The following is a 24,507-nucleotide window of genomic DNA, read 5'->3' as shown; positions in this document are numbered from 1 at the left end:
TTTTGAAGAAAATAAAAATAAAGATTGTTGCCATATAGGAGGATGCGCTTGCGCAGGTGGAAGACGCATTCGATGCGGAATTGGACACACACTCTTTGGGTGTAGCTGTTTCTTCCAGCTCACGACGTATGCAATAAGCTCCTCCTTTTTTGTGCAGCGCATGCAGTGAAGTATATAGAGTCAGCTAAATGGTGAAAGGGATATGTTTTGAGAATGATCAGAAATTATGACGTGAAGTCAATTGAATTAGTCACCCCCCTATGACTAGATAATTAAGGTGTCGGGACAACAACACAATAGAAAAGGGACTCGATAACACATACAAACAGGTTGCTCCACTGCGGCTGATGCAGTAATGGATGATCAGTAGATGACGACCATCAACGGGGGGTCTTGGCTTGATTCGGATGTGCATAGCTTGTATGTATATCCTTTTTCTTTTTCCTTTTTTTTATCATATCGTATACTCTTCATGTATCTTGATTGTCGAGAGACTTTGGTCGCTACCGGCTGATAATAGGTCCGGAGTCAACCCCCACTGAGAGGCGGATACCGATCAGTTCCACCCCTCTCTTTCTCTTTGCAGTCTCCCCATTCGCGTCCCATCTGTCCAACTCTTCATTGAAACCATCTCGCATTCTGTCTGTTATGAAAACAGCACGCACGCACACATGTGTTAACAAAGAAGTGCTGCCGGATAGACGATGGAGATGAATATTGTTGGAGAGTTTTGTGCTGCTGGCCCTTTTGTTGGTCCTCTCAATAGTTTGCGCCGACTCTTTCCACGTACAAAAGTTGTGTTTTTTAGACTGATGTTTTGGTTTTCTGTGTACGCAGAGATTTCTTCATTCGTTTGAACTATACTTTCAAGAATACAATGAATAGTGTTTTATTTTCTCTTTAAATCATTTTAAATCACAGGCCTATTTATTCATTCATATTTGATCATTTTTGAGCGAACTAATCACGCACTTCTAGGTATCAAGGTACCGCAAAAGCTTGATCGGACTTATGCAGTCGGAGCTTACATTTTGCTGTAATTCCCAATGCGCCCAAAGATGACTTTCACGGTCAAGGAGAAGCTAATCCTTGCCCATATGTTCGATGTCGGAAGGGGGCCTTTATCTATCCCAACACACACCCGCGTTCACTCTTTCACTCCCTTTTCCTCGTTTCCGCCCCAAAGGAGTTCTTTTAATTCGATCATGAGAATATAGAGATAATGCTACCTCCATACGTACTGATCTACGCAACCTACACCACTCTATATAGAACCCTAAAACCATTGAGACGTCCGCCCGTGTTAGCTTGCCGATATGATCATTTGAAGTTAAACTGAAACATGAAGGAAACTACAGCCATCCGTGAAAGTTTCTTTAGCAGGCAAATGGCTCTCTGTGCTTTAAGTTAAATTTGACGGAAGGGATACTACGGTGCCTACCTTACCCCCGGTATTTTACGCCCTTTTCTCTTTTTCTTTCTTTTCTTCTCTTCCTTTACCCACGAAAGAAAAGGAGGAAAAGGCGTAAAATACCGGGGGTACAGTAGGCAGCGTAGTATCCCTTCCGTCAAATTTAACTTAAAGCACAGAGAGCCATTTGCCTGCTAAAGAAACTTTCACGGATGACTGTATATGTTATTTTAAAATTCTTTAGGTATAAAGATATGTCAATGGAAGTTGTACCATATAATAACCACAACAATTAAACCAAAAACAAACCATATAAGTAGAAACAAATGAAACCACACGCGCTTAATATACCTTATACTGGTTGTCCTAAATATAGTCATCTGTTAAATTTTTGAAATTTTATTCTCCTTTACAGATTTCTTTCAAAAATGTGAAGGCTATTAGCCATTTTATTGAGGTCTCAGACATATACAGTCATGCCTGTAAGCTTCTTGAACAGGCAAACTGCTCTGTATGATTTTATTTCAAGTTGACGGAAGTTATAGCTTAGGAAGCTTACTGTACCTCTCATTTTCGATCATTCTGGTGGGAAAGTTGAAAGAGCGAAAGGAAGAGAAGAAGAAAATGGAAAAGCGCAAAATAAATCCAAAGAGGAGGAAAGGTATGCTTTTTAGTATACCTTCTGTCAACTTGAAATAAAATCATACAGAGAAATTTGCCTGCTCAAGAAACTAACACGCATGACTGTATATTCCGCTTCTGTGGTTGATAAGGAAGTACTGCACATTTTTCTTTTCGACTTATCCATACCACAGGCCCTCCATGGTAGAGGAAGATATATCCAATTGTGAATCGCCTGGTGTCTTGGTCTCTTGCGAAGTCTGCGTCACTGTAGCCTTGCATCACCTGGTGGTTGCTGTGTTTTTAAGTAGAGTCCATGATCTGGGCGGGTAGTCATGGATAGATATAAAAGGGACCTATCACCTTCTCGATACGGGATCTTCTCAATGTCACCTTTTTCTTCTCAGTTTTCGGCAACATCTTGGTACTCAAGTGTGTATGCGGGTCCACAGGTACTGGTTTTGGGTAGCGATTCTCCATCCTGAATTTCTTCAGTAGTGCGCCAAGGTGAATACTGGTTGTGCTGCTGTTACTTCTTTCTTCTTCCTGTTTCGGCTTATTTCAACTCAAAGGAATCGTTCTGCATCCATGGTGCGGACCTGGAATATTTCTTGCAGATGTTCGATGATCCGCTTGAGACTCATTTTTGGATTACTGCAGATTAGACCTCCATCAACAAAAATGGCGAGAATTGTGAACTCTTCTCTTGATGATGGTAGTAGATGCAGGAATCTCACTCCTGACTAGACCAAACTTGACCAAAATGTTGTTTTTAACCTTCTCTCTACTTCTGAGAATGTTTTCTTTCGTCGTTGCTTCAACGTATTGTGTGATACGTCAACGTTCGTTCTCTCTCTTTTTCTGCAGTAAGCAAGACTTGTGTCGTCTTGCTTTTCACTCTCTCTTGTCTCAACAAAGAATGCAGTTCATTCTTTCTTAGCACCAAAGTGTTCAACTAAACTAAAAGGTATTGCACCATAGTTTCTAATCTCAACAGGTTATGGGCCCAGAGATTAACTTTTATTTACCACTGTCGTATTTATAATCTGTACAAATTCACCAGTTGGACGGAATACTCAATGGCACCATTGAATGCCCACTAAGTTGGACGGAATACTCAATGGCACCATTGAATGCCCAGTACAAATTCTGGATGACAACAATGCTCCTACACTTAATGTCGAGGGAATGTCAACAAAAGAGCAATCATTCTTGCTTGGCATGATCTAGATTTTACAAGCCCAAGATTTTAAGTTCAGTACTGCTGAAACGGGTTGCTTAATCAATCTAGAATCTTTGTTAAAGTCATTCACTTCTAAAAGTAAACCAAGAGAGACAATGATGGCCAAAACTTTTACTAGCTGAATCCATGTTTGCTAATTGCGAATCTCAAGAGCAATCAGGACGTGAAATGGCTGTTTAATGTAGCACAACGTCGACGTCCTCACAACTAACAATCGCAAGACTTAGCCTATGTTCTTTCTGTGGTTTAAATAATCATGTTCTTGTCAATTGTCACAAGCGTAAATGCGAACAAAGTGAATCTCAGCATAACAAACGCAAACCAAGTTCAGAAACTGGATAGATTCCTCTTAATGCGATTTTCTCTGTGAACTGACAACAATAACATTCCTGGACTAATCATCACCATTTTTTTAAATTAAGAAGAAACCAAGAAATCTAAAGTAAAAATTAGATTTACTCTAAATCAAACAGTAAATTATCGTTTCTCACGCTCCGTTCAGTTTAAGGGGTTGTGTTGTTTTTAACCTTCTCTCTACTTCTGAGAATGTTTTCTTTCGTCGTTGCTTCAACGTATTGTGTGATACGTCAACGTTCGTTCTCTCTCTTTTTCTGCAGTAAGCAAGACTTGTGTCGTCTTGCTTTTCACTCTCTCTTGTCTCAACAAAGAATGCAGTTCATTCTTTCTTAGCACCAAAGTGTTCAACTAAACTAAAAGGTATTGCACCATAGTTTCTAATCTCAACACAAAACACCGTTGAACTTATTATAACAGGCCATATAAGCTCTTGATTAGTCTGCATACTTCCATCTCTCGTCCAGGCACCACAACACCTTCCGGTTGTGACATGAAAATCTCCTCGTCTAATTTTCCATACAGGTATGTAGTTTTGACATCTAGTAAAACCGTTTTAAGATCAAGGGAGGCTATAAGCCCAATACAATTTGAAGGACGGAGTGTTTTAGGACAGAGGCAAATGTCTCTTCACAGTTGACGCCATATTCTTGTGTAAACCCTTTGGCCACCAGTCTGGCTTTAAAACGCGGTGGTGTGCTCTTGTAGCCCATTTTTAGGTCAAAGACCTATTTATTTTGAATGATTGCACGACACTCTGGAAGTGGGGTTAGGTCCCACGTCTTGTTTTCCATCAGCGATAAGAATTCTTCTTTTATGGCCGTCTCCCAGCTTTCGGCGTCCTCTGAAGTCATCGCTTCTTGGTAGCTTTTTGGCACTTTTTGGGATGTAGTTATCTTCTTCCAGCTATCAGCTACCAAGGTTTCTTGAATCCCTTTGAATTGCTTCATCCTTTCTGTTAGATGTTCTATTTGACCACTGCCTCTGAACTATTTCTTCATCAATGCCAAAAGCTCAGCCAATCTCTTGGTTTAGTCCTGGATCTTTGTCTATTTCAATTTGATCGGGTTGTTGTGTCGTTTCCTCTATTCCTGGACTTTTCCGATGACGAATTTTACGAATCTTTTCTGGATCACAATTGGTTGTGATTTTGTTGTTTCTTGATCATTATCATCGGCTTTTGATTTTTCTCGTGTTACTTCTGGCTCATATAAAAGTAAGACTAGCTGCATAAAGACCCAATACTCACGGAATAGAGAGTGTTGGAAATGAAATGGACTTCCAACAGATGGCTGCAACATCCAGCTGAATTACCTCCAATCTGCTTAACTCAACTGTACATATTTTAAGGGACCCACAGGTGGCCCCATTGCACAACCGCCTTTAACCTGAAAACCCTTTGTGCTTCCCCCTCTCTTACCCTACTTCATGTATCGAGAGGCATTGGGGCGGCAGTGTGTTAGTAAAAGTGTCCAAGAGTCAATCTAAAGTATCCATCTAACTGTAAAATACTTCACGCTCAGTCTTAATACAATAGATCAGGGCACACATTTCTCTTTCCGTGTCATTCAACTCATCTCAACTACACATAATTTCGGTACGTAAGTAGACACGGCATACTATTCCGAACAGAGAGAGAAAAAATATATTTACCATGCAGTTACTTCATGCAGGGGGAATAATTAATCGTAATTAGCCTCATTCATTGATGCGCCTTTGTAGGTAGCTTCTTCTCGAAAGAAAAAATCAAGGCTGATAATAGTCTTTCGTGTGACTGGGTTCAACATGCGAAATTATTTATAAGTTTCACCAGTTTTCAAAATATCCAACTAATATGCATTCCACAGCTTTTGTGTCCAATTCCCGTCTTGTTTCGTCCGGTATATGGAAAAACGCGGGCGATCCAAATATTCTTAGGTATGATACATCTGGTTTGGATCCAGCCCAGAGTTCGAATTGAGTCACATCGTTGGTACTGGTGATTTCCCTGTTTTGGATGTTCGTTGCACACATTAGGCCTACCACTTATCCCCATAGTTCTACTGTAACCTTCTTACCATACAACATGCTCCTTGCTGCTCCCATTAATTTCCGGTTCGTCCTCTCCGCGACCCCATTTTGTTGGAAGGTGTAAAGCGCACTTTTTTCATGACTTATTCCTTCTTTGTTCAGCCAACTTTGTAGTTCACTATTCAGATATTTCCCACCGTTATCTGATCTGATGCAGTTGACGTCTTTACGAATTTGTTTCTTCACTTTTGCGACAAATTTTTTTCAGGGCAGTAGTAACTTCCGACTTATTCCTTAATAGTTGTTATGCAGTAGTTGGTATAATAATCTTTAAAGGTTACAAAGTAGCGATCGCCGCTGGGAGCGGTTACTTGGATCAGGTTACAGATGTCCGAGTGAATCCGTTGACCTGGCGCAGTAGCTATTTCATGTCTAATGTTAAACGGGAATCTCTGCATTTTCCCCAGGATGCACCATCCAGAAAAGGTGGATGGGTTTTCATTGAATAGGGTTAGTCCACTAGTGGAGCCCAAAGATGCCATCTTCAACAAGATTTTATTGTTGACATGGCCAAAACGTTTGTGCCAGGTTGATAGTTGTAAGAGTTTGGTTGCTCTGAGGGCTGTTGTGGTCTTGGGTATGTAAAACATAGGCTGGATATTGAGGTGATTCAACGTTTTTCCAGCCCTTCTTCCTTCTATTAGAGCTATTCCATTCCGGGTGAAGGAGACAGTGTCGTTGGTTAAGAATACTTCTATTCCTGTTGCCTTTGCTTTTCCTATTGAGTATAGGTTTGCCCCTAGGCCGTTGACCAGGAGGACTCCTCTCATTAAACATAAAAAAAAGTTAAATTTAGTCTTACCATTAATTGTTAAATTCTCTAATTATTAGGTTAGTACCTACCATGGATTTTCCGTTCACCACTGACGTTATCTGTACACCTCCCTGTCTGATCACAGATAGGATAGTATCTCCAATTCCGGATACATTCCATTGACCTGGTTCAGCTGGTACAAAATTAATAAGTAGATTCCTCTGATCTGTCATATGATGGGTAGCCGCAGAGTCAGCAAACAAGTCAATCACATTTTTGGGAGAGGGGGAACAATTGTAAATCACTTAGCTTATTTTATTATTGGAGACTATATTACTTTCGGGTTGAGAAACTGGTGCATGATTTGTAGCTATACGATTGTTAGCTATAAGATGGGTTTCAGGTTTTTTGGTTCTCTAATACCTTCAGCCAGAACCAACATTTACTCTTGATATGTCCACTATTCCCACAGTGAAATTATGTAGGGGTAGACCGGGGCTATGTATGTCGCGGGGATAAAATGTACAGGGCAGTTTTGATAGGTGCAATTTGTTTCAAAATTCTGAAATAAATACAGCGTATTTTAAATGATGTTTTATTTATCCTCTTAACTTTTTTTTCTTGAATTTCTGATTTATTTTTTGAGTTTTATGGGAAAACAAAAAAATGGGAATCGGGAAAAAAAATTTGGACGTTTAGTTTTCAATTTTTTGATACTCATATAAATATTTTTATAAAACCCAGATAGCTATTTGATAGGGTTTTCTTACTAGTTTAAGATAGTATTTTTATTTTATAAAAAATGTGTTTCTAAGTATTTGATAATTTAGTTTATTTGATGTTGTTTGGGTCCGGGTTAAATGGTACAGCCATCTGTTGCCAAGTAAACGACCAAAAAAGATCGAAAGAAAGACATCTTTACTTTTTTTATTGTATCTCAATTTATACTCAATAGAATGAATAAAATTACAGTAATTCTGAAAGAGAAATGAATTTCCTTTTCACTAGTGCGTCTTTCAATAAATTTAATCCATCCGTTGCAGAGACAAATGGTTTTTCGTTTTGCCCCTGGCTCTGTTCCGTTAAACCCTAAAAATTGTTTTTCTTTATTTTTTCCTCTTTACATTTAATTAAATTAATATTACATAGTTTAACGAAAAAATAACCAAATGTAGAGAAATGCATGGGAATCACTCCTATACTTTTATTTTAACTTAATTCTTCTATTTAACAAGCAATCCACCACTCAACCGCACCAAATCCATGGACCCCCCTTTTTTTTCCCATTCCGCTATGGGACCTAGAAATCTGAAATAATTCAGGCATGTCCAGTTTTTTACTCCGGATTCACCTGTGTTTTCAGAATTTAAATATTTTCTGTCGTTCGGGAGATATTTAATGTTAAAGTTTGAGTTTTTTTTCAAATTTTAACAATTTTAGGAAGTCTTTGGCATCGCTTTTTGGGTAAATGCTAACCTTAAAAAAAAACAAATTCAACCAAAAGTTTTCTCGGCCATCCCTTAATACCAATCCAAAAGGAATTTACATTCCGAATTAGATTGGCCGAGTTATTCCCAATCTAGTAAAGTGTAATTTTGACCAGTTTCCCACCCAGCCTAGTCGTCATTTTTTTTTACTCTCCCTCGCGTTCCTAGCGGATGACAGACGAAGCTACGCTTTCCTGGCCTTCACTTTAGACCGGGGGACTGTGGGGCCCTTTCATATAGTCTAGTGGCCAGCAATATGAAGCCCGAGGTGTAGAGAACTCGTATGTGGTGTATACCTAATAGTTTGGTGGGTACTGTATCTTAAATTTTGTCTTTTTATTTGATGTTTTTCAATGTGCGTATGATAATGCTAAAATTTTGTTTTTCGGTCACTTGTCACCCGCTCCGAGTCCTCACTCCGGTGGTAGAAACATGGACCGATCCGTAGTTTCTCGAGTGTGTTCTAAAAGACGCAATAATAATTGTCAGCCATGAAATATTTTCACGAACGGGTTAGCGCGGGCTTCACGTTGCTGTGGCCGACCAGTGGCGTAGTTTCACGGAGCTGGCTCTGTGATTGCACGAACTCAGTTCCCCAAAAGCACATGCACTGCCGTCACTCCAACATACGAAACGGACGACAGTGCCCAACATCAGAAAATAGAGACCCACACACCAGACAGGGCCAAACTCGTCTCTCTCTTACGTCTACTTGGGGGTGGTCTTAAATAAAGGAGAAACTAAGGTGACCATTATATGTCATCATCGTGATTGGCGGTGATTTAGGACTAAACCAAATAGGACTGGTAGAAATGGGACTACGATTTAGGACTAAGTAGAAATAGGACTGGTCGAAATAGGACAACATTTTGCAACTCATTATTGCCAGTCCTATTTCTCCTTACGAGCAGTCCTATTTCTACCATCCACTAGTCCTATTTCTCAACTTGATCTCGGTCGTCTGGACGAACCCTACCGACTCTCATGGGTACGACATTTAGACGGTAGGGTTCGTCCAGACGACCATAGGCACGGTAGCGCTCGTGGTGGCAGAGGGCTACAACACACTGTCCTACAACATACTGTCAATATAAACAAAGCAGTTCAAAAGTGTCAATTCAGGTTTATTGCAGGTTTAGTGCCGTTTCTCACAGTCACAGTATGTCAGGTAGAGATTTGATGAAAGATTCTCTGACCAGGCATCGAGCCAGAACCAAAGCCGATAAAAGAAAAACTGATGCTTTATAACAGGAACCTAAACGTTCAGGTAACTTCTTGACCGTAATTTTGGCAGAGGCAGAGGCCGAGTTACCCAGTCTGATGAAGTTGTAGCAGTTTCTAATCAAGAAACTGCTAGTGAAATAACTCCCAGTCTAATGGTAAGTTTATCAATATTTGTGTTCAAGTTTACGATTAAAAAATGTTCCATTGTTTACAGAAAGAAGTGGTGTACAGGATATCATTCATTCAGTCGAACTGGAAAAGACATCATTGAAGCAAGCATTTCACAATTTAACAAGTAGAAAAAGGAAGCAATCAAGAAAGCGAGTGGAAAACTCGCATGAAAGACAAAGAAGATGCTTGGGATGCCAAGAGAGATGCTGTCTTTCAAAACTACATTAGCTCCCGTTCCTATAGTGCAAGTAAATGTGGTGTATGTGAAAAAGGCACTAATCCTGTTTGTTGCTTTACTTGCAAGCAAGATTTCTGCAGCAAATGTGATATGATCACTCACCGCAAACTGTTATTGGTACTACACAATGGGGAGGTGTGTGAGAATGGCGAAAATTTAAAATTCTTGCGCCAAAACAAGTTCATATCTGAAGATGGGTACATCACTGTTGAAGGTAATAGCGGTTTCTTGAATTATTTATGTAGATTAATAATTATCTTGTTTTATAGTGTCCCTTCCTGTCCAGAATGCAAAAGCCCTCATTCGTGTACTACGAAACCTGGTTCAAGAGACGTAACCGTAGTTACAGCCAATGGTAAATGAGGGCAACTTCACGGAGGACAACCGATTACCAGGATTACATCGACGAAGACACAGCCAATTATCAAGACTACGCTGATGAAGAAAATGAAGACAACAATTATTATCCATCGTTTAAAACGCTCACATATATTTATGCAAATCTTGTAATTACATTTGAAATAGAGCTATTGTTTGAAGGGAATAAAAGTATTCTTACGAGCTTTTTGATTTGTTTCATCAACATTATTCGTCATCCTTATATGCCTTTCCGAGTCTGCGTGAAAATAAAATTCTTTCACAGTAAATTATACATTCGCGTGTTGATGTTATACTTAGTCTGACTTCATATTTCGATTCTGCGTAAAAATTTGAATTAGAGTTGTAATTTTCATTCATTTTAGTGGGCAGCCGCATAGTAGCGTGCGTGAAACTAAAAAAAATTCGTTCGCAGTTAATTACCGAGTTAATTACACATGCGTGTGTTTATTTTAGGCTTATTTTCACCTGATATTCCGATTCAGCATAAAAATTTGAGTTAGAGTTGTAATTTTCATTAATCTTCGTGGTTCAGCTGCCTAGCGAGTAGCGTGAAAGTAAAAATTCGTTCGCAGTTCAATACACATTCGTGTGTTTATTTAAGGCTTATTCTGACCTGATATTCCGATTCAGCGTCAAAAGTTGAGTTATAGTTGTTAATTTCATTCATTTTGGTACTAGCCTGAGGGATTTAGTTTTTTGCGATCTAATTTTTTTCTGAAAAAAGTCCGCCCTGTTACGGTAAGCGACTTACTGCGCTTTTTTCCATAAAAAAAAAGTGTCGTAAACCAATAACTCCCGCAGGCTATCACCAATATGAATGAAAAATACAACTCTTAATCAATTTTTTACGCTGAATCGGAATATCAGGTCAGAATAAGCCTAAAATAAACACACGCATGTGTAATTAACTGTGAACGATTTTTTTAGTTTCACGCACGCTACTATGCGGCTGACCACCAATATGAATGAAAATTACACCTCTGACTCAACTTTTTACGCTGAGTCAGAATATCAGGTCAAAATAAGCCTAAAATAAACACACGCATGGGTAATTAACTGCGAACGATTTTTTTTAGTTTCACGCACGCTACTATGCGGCTGACCACCAATATAAATGAAAATTACACCTCTGACTCAACTTTTTACGCTGAATAAAAATTTAAAGTCAGATTAAGTCTATTATGAACATACGCATGGATAACTAACTGCAAACAATTTTATTTTCACGCACACTCGGATATGCCTATAAGGTGACGAATAATGTTCATGAAACAAATCAAAAAGCTCATTATTATACTTTTATTCCCTTCAAACAATAGCTGTATTTCAAATGTGATTACAAGATTTGCATGACAATATATGTGAGCGTTTTAAACGATGGATAACAGTTTTTTTCTTCATTTTCTTCATCAGCGTAGTCTTGATAATTGGCTGTGTCTTCGTCGATGTAATCCTGGTAATCGGTTGTCCTCCGTGAAGTTGCCCTCATTTACCATTGGCTGTAACTACGGTTACGTCTCTTGAACCAGGTTTCGTAGTACACGAATGAGGGCTTTTGCATTCTGGACAGGAAGGGACACTATAAAACAAGATAATTATTAATCTACATAAATAATTCAAGAAACCGCTATTACCTTCAACAGTGATGTACAGGATTAGTGCCTTTTTCACATACACCACATTTACTTGCACTGTAGGAACGGGAGCTAATGTAGTTTTGAAAGACAGCATCTCTCTTGGCATCCCAAGCATCTTCTTTGTCTTTCATGCGAGTTTTCCACTCGCTTTCTTGATTGCTTCCTTTTTCTACTTGTTAAATTGTGAAATGCTTGCTTCAATGATGTCTTTTCCAGTTCGACTGAATGAATGATATCCTGTACACCACTTCTTTCTGTAAACAATGGAACATTTTTTAATCGTAAACTTGAACACAAATATTGATAAACTTACCATTAGACTGGGAGTTATTTCACTAGCAGTTTCTTGATTAGAAACTGCTACAACTTCATCAGACTGGGTAACTCGGCCTCTGCCTCTGCCAAAATTACGGTCAAGAAGTTACCTGAACGTTTAGGTTCCTGTTATAAAGCATCAGTTTTTCTTTTATCGGCTTTGGTTCTGGCTCGATGCCTGGTCAGAGAATCTTTCATCAAATCTCTACCTGACATACTGTGACTGTGAGAAACGGCACTAAACCTGCAATAAACCTGAATTGACACTTTTGAACTGCTTTGTTTATATTGACAGTATGTTGTAGGACAGTGTGTTGTAGCCCTCTGCCACCACGAGCGCTACCGTGCCTATGGTCGTCTGGACGAACCCTACCGTCTAAATGTCGTACCCATGAGAGTCGGTAGGGTTCGTCCAGACGACCGAGATCAAGTTGCTATTTCTACCTGTCCTATTTCAACAGATAAAAGATCTGGCATCCTTGTCGGTTTTGCTAAAAGACGAATGAACTGTAGATCCGGCACCGTTCATATACTATTCAGCCAATTAAACTATGTTAGTAATAGTCCAGTTCGTTTTTCATTTGTAACTTGTATATTTCAAAACTTTTTTAACTTTTTTTTAAATAAAAAGGTTGAATACAATCATATTAATAAAGCCCATTTGTTAGAAATATCAATTTGATATGCAATTTAAGGTTTATTCGGAAATAAGATATTGTGTTAAAAGTTTCGATTTTTACGGGACTGACGCGCAGCCCAAGCCGGCCAGAAGGGGGGTCGGACGGGGGGGATTGCACGTACCCATGGGAGAGGGGTAAGAGAAGGGGGGTTTACCTGGGCCATACCATACGGCACCATCTTTTCCCTATTGCTAAAACGTCAACGGTGATATAATGGTTAGCAATCCGTTCTATCATACCAATTGATAGAGGATCGAAGTTCGATTCTCGGTCAAGGCGAGATAAATGAAAATTTAATTTTGAAAATTTTAAATCACAACAGCTTCAGGTACTGTAATATCAATCGATCACATATTGCATTATATAAATCAACACGCCCGCGGTTTATAGAGCAGTCGATATCTATGGTAATGAATAGCAAATATAATAGAAAAAAAAACTCAAATTGACTAAACTAAAATGGAGTCTACTACTCCTGCAAAAGGCTCCAATGGCGTCGAAGCTGCAGCAGGTACATCGTCAAAAAACATTTGGATTTCTTCCAGTGAGAGACTAAGTTGGTTCGACATATTTCCTTGGAGTATTTGTCGTAACTAATCTTGTTACAATCCCGCTTTCCATAAGTAAACTATTTTTGATTTAGAAAACTGCCGTTATGTGTGTGATTGTTGCGTGATTGCGTGGTTGCTGGAAGCTTTTGGACGATTTTTATTTTTCAAAAATTCGAAACTCAAATTGATTAACAATACACCATTGCTGATTTGAGAGAAAGGAAATAAATTGTTCAAATGGTAATTTGCTATTCATTACCATAGATATTGATTTATATAATGCAATTTGTGATCGATTGATATTACAGTACCTGAGGCTGTTGTAATTTAAAATTTTCAAAATTAAATTTTCATTTATCTCGCCTTGACCGAGAATCGAACTTCGATCCTCTATCAATTGGTATGATAGAACGGATTGCTAACCATTATATCACCGTTGACGTTTTAGCAATAGGGAAAAGATGGTGCCGTATGGTATGGCCCAGGTAAACCCCCCTTCTCTTACCCCTCTCCCATGGGTACGTGCAATCCCCCCCCTCCGACCCCCCTTCTGGCCGGCTTGGGCTGCGCGTCAGTCCCGTAAAAATCGAAACTTTTAACACAATATCTTATTTCCGAATAAACCTTAAATTGCATATCAAATTGATATTTCTAACAAATGGGCTTTATTAATATGATTGTATTCAACCTTTTTATTTAAAAAAAAGTTAAAAAAGTTTTGAAATATACAAGTTACAAATGAAAAACGAACTGGACTATTACTAACATAGTTTAATTGGCTGAATAGTATATGAACGGTGCCGGATCTACAGTTCATTCGTCTTTTGGCAAATCCGACAAGGATGCCAGATCTTTTATCTGTTGAAATAGGACAGGTAGAAATAGGACTAGTGGATGGTAGAAATAGGACTGCTCGTAAGGAGAAATAGGACTGGCAATAGTGAGTTGCAATATGTAGTCCTATTTCGACCAGTCCTAATTTGACTAGTCCTAAAACGTAGTCCTATTTCTACCAGTCCTATTACGTTTCAGTCCTATTTCACCGACTACCATCATCGTCCAAGTACAGTCGTCCCCTTATCGTCATTTCCCAGAATCGTCTCGATGATCGACGTTTACGTGACAATATTTTAAACAGCATTCCAGATCCGAAGCATGTTTCTTAAATGTCTGTATTTCTTAAGTTATCTAAATATTATTATTATTATTATTATTATTATTATGTATTACATTTATATAGCGCCTTTTCCATAACATGATCAAAGGCGCTTCAGTTTATCGAGATGTATTATACATCATAGTATATTTAACGTCATGTTTCTTGACACTATTATCAAGAATCTGTGCTGTGCTGCCATTACAGGCGCGACTAACAATTTGTTGACGGGTTCAGCTGGGGATCGAAACCAGAGCCTCATTGCCTTTTTCCAGAGCGTTGACGCTCTAGTCCACATCACCCCACATCCCCAAATAAGTACTATTTTGCTTTATTCAACCCATCTAAAAATGTTCTGTATCATTTTTGTTTCTGCAACTTGTTTTATCAGTTATCAGTAACAGAATGCGGATTAGAATTTCACGAACATCATAATTACATTTGCCTGTGCAGCCTAGAGCCGCAGGGTTTTCTATAGAACTCTGATATCTATGCCTAGCTCTATTTACTTGGGTTGATTAACAACTTCTAGCCAACTTGAAAAAAATATACAAATTTTTCAGGTGAGAATTCTGAAATTATTTTTATACTGGCTTAATTTAAGACTTTTTTTAAATAAATTTCATTGCAGATTTTTTACTCGATATCTAACTCAACACTCAAGAAATTTATGGTATGACCATTTACTTGGATAGTTACCCTAGTTATCTTTATCGCATATCTGCACCGATGCTAAGAACATATTTTCGACGATTCACGACTGATAGAAAATATTGGGGCAAAAGGAATCTCTATAGCAAGCCAGAAAAAGCGAAGATGGCAATTAAACCACTATCAACCGCATCACCAAACGGTTTCATACACAGTCACCTAACTTTGTACACCAAGTTATCTTATCTAAGTTAAAAGAAAACTGGAACGAAGAATGGACACACAGATAAAAGAACGAAACGACTAGGGATTTCTTCCCAACCATCAAAGACGCAACAATCCTCAAGCATGCCTACATCCACCACCAAGTCATCCAGGTGCTCACAGGCCACAGCAAACTCAACAGCCATATGCAAAAAATAAACAAAATCCCTTCACCTATGTGCAACTGTAAAAAAGCGAAGAGGAAACACTCGAACATTTTATCTATAGATGTCAAAACCACGAAATCATGAGAAACAAGCTAAAAAAATGTACAACCAGATGAACATCGACTTTCATCCACCAACTAGCATTTTTGCAAAAAAAGGAACTATGTAACGAGATGGTACATTTTGTAAAATTAACTGGGTGTTTGGATCTCGGCCAGTAAAACTGACCATAAGCTGCCCTCCACTACTCTACTACCCTATATATATATTGTACAATCTTAATTAGCCCTCAAACAAATATGCTTAGCATACGCCTCTCCTTAAAAAAACTTATAATGAAAGAAACTCTAAATCCCTAATCGTAAATTAATTGCTCACTGCGAACTATTCTCTTTAGTTTCACTATGCTTTTTATATTATTCCATCAGCAAAAGTTCATACCAACTCCCTCAATAGTATGGCTACCACAAAATCGCCCTTCAAAATCGCCCTTCAAATTGCCCTTCATAATTTTACCTGATCATATCTGTAATTTATACAAAATCGCCTTGCATAATTTTGCCTAAACAAATCTGTTTTTACGAAAAAATGCCTCGTCATAATTTTACCTGATCAAATCTGTATTTAAACATATTGAACAGCTCTTGTACACAAATCTATCTAATGTACCACCAAATGTTAAAAAATTCTATTTCTGTCATCTATTATGTATTGTGTGCAATTTGAGCCATGGCAACACTCAAATCTGAGTAGGCCTACGCCAAATACAAAAAAAGGAACATATTTTGCCAAGATCAATTATAAATGCTTTTTGTCTGTTACCAACAGCATTGGGAATATGATTAATGTGCTTGATCCAATCTTAAAAGTGTCATCAGCAATATATATCCGAATCGTCATCAGTGTCATCAGAATATCTAGTTTTTCCTTTTTTAACCAATAATCCCTACTTTTTCGTTTGTGTTGTCACTTCAGAGACAGCAATTTGAAGGGCGAAACCCCTCCACGCGATTTTCCATCGCCAGCATATTTCTCATGTTTCGGCAGAGATAAGGAGATGGCTTAGGGCCTTCTCTGTGTAAAGTCCAAAGTCCAGAGCTCTGAAAGCTTTGCCTTACTTGGCGGTACGGGCGATTTGGTTCAAATCCTGAACTACTGGGAAATGCTGGCTTGGTGCAGCTTGGTTCCACTAAATATGAAGGCCAATATGACTTCTATGGGTCTCAAATGAAGGCCAACAGATAAAACCTTCTGCTTGCTTCCGCAAGGAGCGCAGCGGAGAGTACAAAAAATGGCTGCCATTCAGAGAGGGAAAAGGGAAAAATGAACCTCTCAGGCAATTAGTCAAATCTCAACCAATAAAATCCGGAAAAGAAATTCCTTTTGGATTTTGGTGGTTGAGATAGCAATAAACCTTTTTATAAAATTAGTTTTCGCTCTATCTCCCCCGTTTTTCCGAAAAGCGATGTAAAAGTCCCCCTACTTTCTGAGAAAATAAAAAACCCAAACTTTACAGTCAAATAACTCCTTAATGGGTGGGAATTTCGTCTTTCTGCAAACGCAGGTAAATCCGGCGTGCAGAGACGAATATGGCTATAATTTTGATAGATTTTCAAGGCCTTTTCTGGATTTAGATCTGGAAAGCCGCTCCAGGATTTCGGTCTACTTGAGTCGTGGATCGCTTGTTAAGTGTTCAATGTGGTATGTTAAAAATTGTTTTTATTTGGACAATTCCGTAGAATTGTTTAAATAATGCATTTTCTCAAATAATTAGGTGAATAGTGACTTATACAAACAAAACCGTTGTAATTTGGATGATGAATCATATTGAATTGGAGCGTTGGAGCGAGTCGTTACCAAATTTCGAACGTCGAAATTGTGTTGGTTATTCTTAGGTTGTTCTATACTAACCAATCAAAATTCCTCTGAAAAGTGTAAGATTTAAAGGGAATTCAATCAATACAATATAGGTTATGAGCAATTGAACAGAGCAAGCATAAAAAACTTACCTGCAGTAGCATTGGATGACATCAACGAAGAAGTAGCTAGGCCTATCACAAGTCAAATTCTCAGGTTCCAATGTTGGACAACTTTTAGTTTCCGCCTAGAAAATTTGGGTTATGTGTACATTATTCCTAAAACCAAAATAAAGATAAATTGAATATTACTCTACAATAATGGATTCCCAGAGTTTTTTGTTGCATCCGAGGAATATTTTACCTAGGTACGGAAAAAAAGAATTTTTTCTACCAGCTGCCATAACTTCGGTGGGCTTTAGGATTAGGAACGAACATGAAAGAATCAACAAGAAGCTTTCTCAACAAAGGATAAGTTGCTGGTCTTAGTCCTAGAAATGTTTGATTTAATGAAAAAAAAAAAAATTATTTATCAATGAATTAGGAGTTCGGCCACGGTACCGTGCAGACGTGTAATTTCTCGCAGACACAATATAGTGCTTTCATCCTCCTGGCGTTTTCTGCAACCTCGCTCCACCTCATGCCCACAAAAGAATATCGCACAAATTATCACAAAGTTAGTAATCGAACCCTTCCTCCCAAGAAACTGAGCCAAAGATGCAAGATAGGGTGTTTAAATTCGGTAATAGCCCCACAAGCAAGCAACCCTACTCCGCCCGGCCATCCGACTTTCCTGCCATAGGCGCCCGTCAGCCCCCCCCCCCCCATTTAGCAGTAATAATAAACCTCACAGACGACCAACCAAACTTCCGCAACATGAAAATAGCCGAACGCAACACCTTCCATCGTGCCCTTAGTGATCTCGTAGGTGAAGTAAGGGACCCTGAAATTATGGCGGGGATCTCTGCGCTCATCGACCATCGCTCAACAAGATGCGATCCTGTCAGCCTCCGAAATTGCTGGTAGATCTATTTCATGCTCCCTTCCAAGAACCGTCATCTCCTCAATAATGTCGAAAGGCGTCATCCACGGTTTCCCAATCCTAGACAAGGAATAAGAGATCCTAGCCGCTCTTACCGAACAAAACGTCGTCCACGAGAAGCGTCTGCCCGTAAGAAATCACCCCAAAATCCTGTCTGAAACATTCATCCTAACCTTCTCATCCAAAATCCCAGACAGGGTAAAAATTGCCGCTATGATCTATCGCGTCCAACAATCGTTTCCAACCCCATTCAGCTGCAAAAAAATGCTGGCACCTTGGTCAACCCACCTTCAGGTGTAGCCAAGGCTTAGTCTGCTGTAAAAAAAGTGGAAAATCCCGCCCAATTGAGTCATTCTGCTCCACTAAATGCTTCAACAGTCATAGCCTCTCCCACGAAACTGACAACGACACCTGCCCGGAGTTCGTAGAAATGAAAGCAATCCTCAAAACCACGGCAGACCAAGGCATTACGATTAAAGAAGCCCGTCTACAACACAATCGCCGATTCAGCAAGGCGGTCAAAAACACGCCCTTCCGTTCCATCCCGGCCTTCTCTCTCAGATCCAGCGTCCCAACAACTATCATCGCTCCAAGCGGGAATTAAACTCATCTGTAAAATAACGATCCCCGACATAAACGCATCAATCCAATCCATCACGTAAGACCTCGAAGACATTCGAAAAAAAAATTTATAAAATTTCAGGCACTTCGATGTCCGCTTCGACAACCCAGAGAACAAAACAGAAAGCCAGCCCCACTGCCCAATCTGCCTGCTTCGACATATTAGAGTCCCTCCTCGGAAATCTGACCAATATGATGGCACAAAACGTAGCCAAAAGCACCCCCCCCCCCATCATCAACAGCGACAAACGACTCCCAGATGGCCCTCTAAGCCCAGGCAGCAGCATCCTGCATCCCACACCCCCTTTCATCCATCCCTTAGGAAGCAGGATTGTGAGGGAGGGGGGTCAAAAAAGCTCAAAAAAGAGTAGCTTCATATATCAACGCTCCCACCTTAACGCTCACACCCTAGACGTCATCGGTGCACAACTTTCCACAGAAACGGGCCCAGTCGATTGTTTCTCAGTTTACTGCCCCAGAGGCGACTGCCCTCCAGAAGATATCAACCTTTTGTTTAACAGACCAAACCCCTTCATAATAGCAGGCGATTTCAATGCCCACCATTCTCTTTGAAAATCAAATTCCACCGACAACACAGCGGGCAAATCCATCTACTCCTCCATTCTTGAACACCCAGACGCCGCAATCCTCACTCCACTTAATATCGCTAACATAATCGATCCAGCATCCGGGAGAGAATCCACCATCAACCTCATCAACGCATCATCTCAATTTGCCCTTAACTCAACTACCACACAAGGTCCCTACACCGATAGCGACCACCTCCCAATCATAACTACTTTTAACGTCAGCCCAGTCCGACTGACCATCAAATCTTCGTCTAGGATTTTCGATAAATCCAAGTGGCCTCAATGGAACGCAGCCCTCGACAACCTCCTCATCACATCATCCTATTTGGAGCTTCAAGATCCCGCCCAACTTTAAAAACTATTCATGAAAGCCATTCTAGCCTCCAGCAATCCCACGTTCCAAAAAATCTACCCATCTCAACCCCCCTCCCTCGAAGGATCACCGCCGTTCCTGGTGGAATAAAAACTGTCAGGCAGCCGTATCTAAAAAAAAAACGGAAAAGAATTGCGACAGTCCCCTATCGTCATTAAAAGAGAACGGCCTGGAAAAAAGCAGAAGCTTTTAAAAAAAGAACGATCATCAACTAAAAAAACAAGCGTGGTCCTCCTTATCAGCAGCCTGGACCCTAGAGATGGCCGAAGGACAATTTGGCTTGGTCCTTCATGAGAGCCATGATCGGCAATGGCAACGACAGCTTTGCAACCGTCCCTTCAAAAAAAAAAAATCCAGAATTCCAAACCTTCCCTTCGACGAATCAAATCGCAGACATTTTTTTTCCTTTTTGACTCCTCAACCGACTTTCCATAAGACAACGAAACACTAAAACCCTTCATACAACTCACTTCCTGCTGAAAACAATCTGAATAAGAAACTCGCAACTCACCATGTAGGAATATGTTTCCACTTTTCAGCAATCAACATGCCCCCTTATAATTTATTCTTCCAATATCCTTTCTGCATAGATGGATTTTAAACTATCTTCTATATACTAGCTACACATCACGAGTAAATTAATCTCCCTATCAACAAAAGCCATATCCAGTAACGAAAATAAAATAATTCAGCGTCCAGCCAACCAATTTACAGAAGACATATACTCAGCACAAAATTAAGAACGAATAAAAAAATCTGAATGTAAAAACTGAAGTTATTTGAACATGCTAAGGGAACACAACGAGCCAACAAATTCTACCGTAAATCTCTACCTGCTATCTTTCCTGGTTATTGTCTGTTTTCAGTCCAGTTTACTGTTTTTTTTTTAAATTTTTCAAATGCTAAACTGTATTTTCATCTAGCTCCTGACCCTAACTTGAAATGCACCGTAACTGTCGCCGTCACCGTCACCCTCAAAGACCACCCGATACACAATGTGCCACCTTGGCTTCAGAACGGTCCAGCAGAGGATGGCCCATGGGACAACAGTGGAAACCTTGGCGAGGATCGACAAGTAGCCGATGGCCCTCCTCCACCTCCACCACCTTGCAACAGCCAAGGCAAAAGCAGCGGAGACCAATTGAAATTTGAGGATTGGAAGGATGGAACTAAATGTTCCGCTACCGCCACCACCCCCAATGAAAATGATTGAAATTAGAAATAACCGCCTATTCAATATATAAAAAAAGGGAAATAAAAAAAAAATTGCATTACATCTTTTCTTTTTTATTTACTTCTGCGTGCTATCTTCTATGCATACTAATGAACATTTTTACCGCTAGATGATGATTGGAAAAAATTGGTCTGTTACTGTATGGTTTAGGACGGTAAACGTCGCCCGGTCCATGCTTTCCTCGACGCTGGGCAGAACATGTGGTGTCGACATAGGCAAACGCCCACTGGTGCTGAAGCTAATGAAAGGAGCTTACAATAGGAAACACTCAGTCCCAAAATACGCAATGTTTTGGGACGTAGGCACGGTAGTGGATTTTTTATTACCTTAGGCCGACAACTTAGGCAATTACTCAAAAATTACTCAGGCAATTGAGATGTTTCCTAGGACAAGTTTCAAGACCCGAGTGTATTTATTTCCCACCCACCATCGCGTTACTATGGTTTACTAACGCACTGGTCCTTTTCTTCCCTTTACAGTTTCCGTAAAAGAAGTGAGGCATCCGGAGGAAGCCAGTTCAAGTAAATCCGAAACCTGGAAGTCAACTTCACCGAATTCCAGCTATTATGTAATGTTTTGTAGTGGTTATGGAAAGCCTCATATAGGCCTAAATTTAGTTAGTACCATTATGCCTAAGGTTACCTCTTTCTTTTTTTTCTACTTTGAAATATAAGCTGTGAATTCGAATTCAACACCTAGATCCAGGTCTCGCCACTTGTCCGACAATCTCAATTGCCGATCCGTCACTACTTAGCGACCTCGAGCAATTAATCAATTATAAAAACTTACACCATTCCTTCAGTCCTCCTCCTCCTTTAATTTTTTACCTCAATAGCAAATCCGAATGTAAAAATCAGACGTTATCTGAACATGCTAAGAGAACACAACGAGCCAACTAATTCTATCGTACATCTCTCCCTGCTATCTTCCCTGGTAAGTGTCTGTTTTCAGTCCAGTGTCCTGTTTTTAATTTTCTAATGTTAAACTGTATTTCTATCTAGCTCCAGTATTTGCTCGTAATTGTATTGTAGTTGTATATAGCTCCGAATTGAAATTCCCCGTAATCGTTGCAGTCACCGTTGACGTCAACCTCAAAGACCATAAGATGCCGGTGTGCCGCCTTGGCTCCAGAACGGTCAAGCAGAAGATGGCACACAGGACAACAATGCAAACCTTGGTGAGGATCAACAAGCCGACTGCCCTCCGCCGCCTCCGACAAGACCTCACCAAGGCGTACTGCTTCCGCATGAACAACCTCTCCGTAATCTCCGCATAATCCGCCACTTTGTAGGGCAAATGGGGCAAATGCTCAACCACATCGCCGAAGCGCAACAGTGTTGTAACATATTGTGTAATGCACATGCTAGCCAATATATACATTGTCAGATAAATACATGTATCCGAATAATTGCGGGAGTACAGTAAATATGTATAGTTACTCAGGGGACACACCATATTGAGAATGGTGAAGTACTTGTCAGCTTTGAGTGTAAAAATTCAGTGAAAGAGAAAATCGACTGACTAACAGCCAGAAGGCTGAGAGCGCGAGAGAAAGTATCAATAGGAAAGCTGCTAAACAGCATCCTTGGGTTTGGCAACCAAGTGGGTTTACGCAACCACGCGTCCCGGAAATATATTTGGGATGCACAGAATACAATTCCAAACAGGCAGCAGAGACCAATTGAAATCCGGGGATGGTTGCAGCCGCTTGAACTTGAACTAAATGCTCCATGGTGGAGCATTTATTTGGACCTCTCCCTTATATTGAGTCACTTCAAACATATTCTTGATGTAAAGGGTTAAAGTTTGACCGTTCCCAATGATAGTCAATGTCTTCTTCAACAAGAAGATATTATTACTTCAACAAGTTAAAATTTTATGAGGGAACGGTCCAACTGAAATTCTCCTACACAGCCTGACTTCATAATTGTAAAGGGACTGGGAGGAGAAATTTAGTTAGACTGTTCCCTTCTATTGATTAACTTCAAGTCTAATTATTGATGTAAAAGAGTTTGAGTTAAAAGGCTTAAAACGTTGTCATTGAGTTCACCGAAGTGAGAAAAAAACAGATATAGTGCTTCTAGATTATGATTATCTTAAATGAGAAACACTGTTTTAGGCGAGGGGGTATCAACTATCATTATACGGGAATCATACCCTCATGCTAGTCGTCCTCCTCTAGCTTCCTTTGACAAAATTCAAACAAGGTGCCTCACAACCAGTACGTGCGAATGGGAATTGCTGGCAATTCGTCTGCTAATGATGAAAGGAGGGCATTAGCCACTAGATGGCGCGCAGAAAATTGTCATGGCCGCTTTAACACGGCAGTGTCCCATCTCCTTATCTCTGGTCTAGCCAAAAATTGGATCGAATAAAGAATTAAAAAAAAAGAATAAAAATTTTCGAATAAATTTTCGAACAAAATAAATGCTCATAATTTGCGAAGTTTAAGGATGATATTTTGATTTTTGAATCATAAAATTTATGATATAAAACCAAAACTATTCATAAAACCATGAATAGTAAATAGGGTATTGTTCCTAATTCGGGACACTTTTTGGCTATTGCCGTTTCGCATGCTTTAGTATAGGCCGAACACCTTCCTAAGTCGGGACACCGATAAAAAGTATGGGACAAAGAAACCAAATGCGGGACAGTCGCCAGCGCCATCTACCGTTGGTTGTGTAGCAACAACCACTTTTTGACAGTAATGAAAACAGAAATCAAAACACACGATTGGTCTTACGGATAGCATGTTGACCTATCAATCTCACGTACAACAGGTTAGGGTTCGACTCCCTTCACATCTAAAAGTGTCTTTATATGAATAAACGTTAATCAACATATTTGACTGTCAGCATCCCTCTTATTCCGAATTGCACGACTATTGTCAACGGTATTACACAAGAGATCATTTTCGACAGTGTTTCATGGCACGTTGGATTGAGTGACGGATAACGAAACCGTTACCGTTTTTTGTTCATGTTTCAAATCCCAGGAAAGGCATTTTTTAAAATATTTCGAATATCGCCTCAGGGCTGTCCCGAATTTATAGCACAGTAAGGATACCCGTAAAATTAATTCTGCGTGTTCTATCCTACGATTTGCATCATACATTGAAGAGATCGCCCTATTTTTGTATGTTCCCATGACTCAGTGGATAAGTGGCTGCCTGAGAATTGGATTATCTTTCTTGGTCGTTGGTTCGAATCTCGGGTAAGGCATTTTTTAAAATATTTCGAATATCGCCTCAGGGCTGTCCCGAATTTATAGCACAGTAAGGATACCCGTAAAATAAATTCGACGGTCATTTCCCTTTGGTTTTCATCACCTGTTGAAGAGTTCATCACATATTGTCGTATTCCGATGGCACTGTGGGTTCAGTCGTTGGCTGGGAACCACGTTATACTTTTGAT

General features: G+C 39.7%; 2 long non-coding RNA genes across 2 annotated transcripts; one reads left to right on the top strand and one right to left on the bottom strand.

Moving 5' to 3' along the window:
* Positions 1-8,898: 8,898 nt before the first annotated feature.
* LOC124197834 lies at positions 8,899-10,135 on the top strand. Its single transcript, XR_006876358.1, has 4 exons — positions 8,899-9,108; positions 9,192-9,319; positions 9,379-9,787; positions 9,843-10,135. It is a non-coding gene; the product is annotated as an uncharacterized LOC124197834 (long non-coding RNA).
* Positions 10,136-11,239: 1,104 nt separating this feature from the next.
* On the bottom strand, positions 11,240-12,326 carry LOC124197835. Its single transcript, XR_006876359.1, has 4 exons — positions 12,116-12,326; positions 11,905-12,032; positions 11,589-11,845; positions 11,240-11,533 (listed from the first exon to the last, which is right to left on the bottom strand). It is a non-coding gene; the product is annotated as an uncharacterized LOC124197835 (long non-coding RNA).
* Between the last annotated feature and the right edge of the window lie 12,181 nt (positions 12,327-24,507).

Source organism: Daphnia pulex, chromosome 7 (genome assembly GCF_021134715.1).
Source record: "Daphnia pulex isolate KAP4 chromosome 7, ASM2113471v1".
Lineage (NCBI taxonomy): Eukaryota > Metazoa > Arthropoda > Branchiopoda > Diplostraca > Daphniidae > Daphnia > Daphnia pulex.
This window is presented reverse-complemented; position numbering and strand designations above follow the sequence as displayed.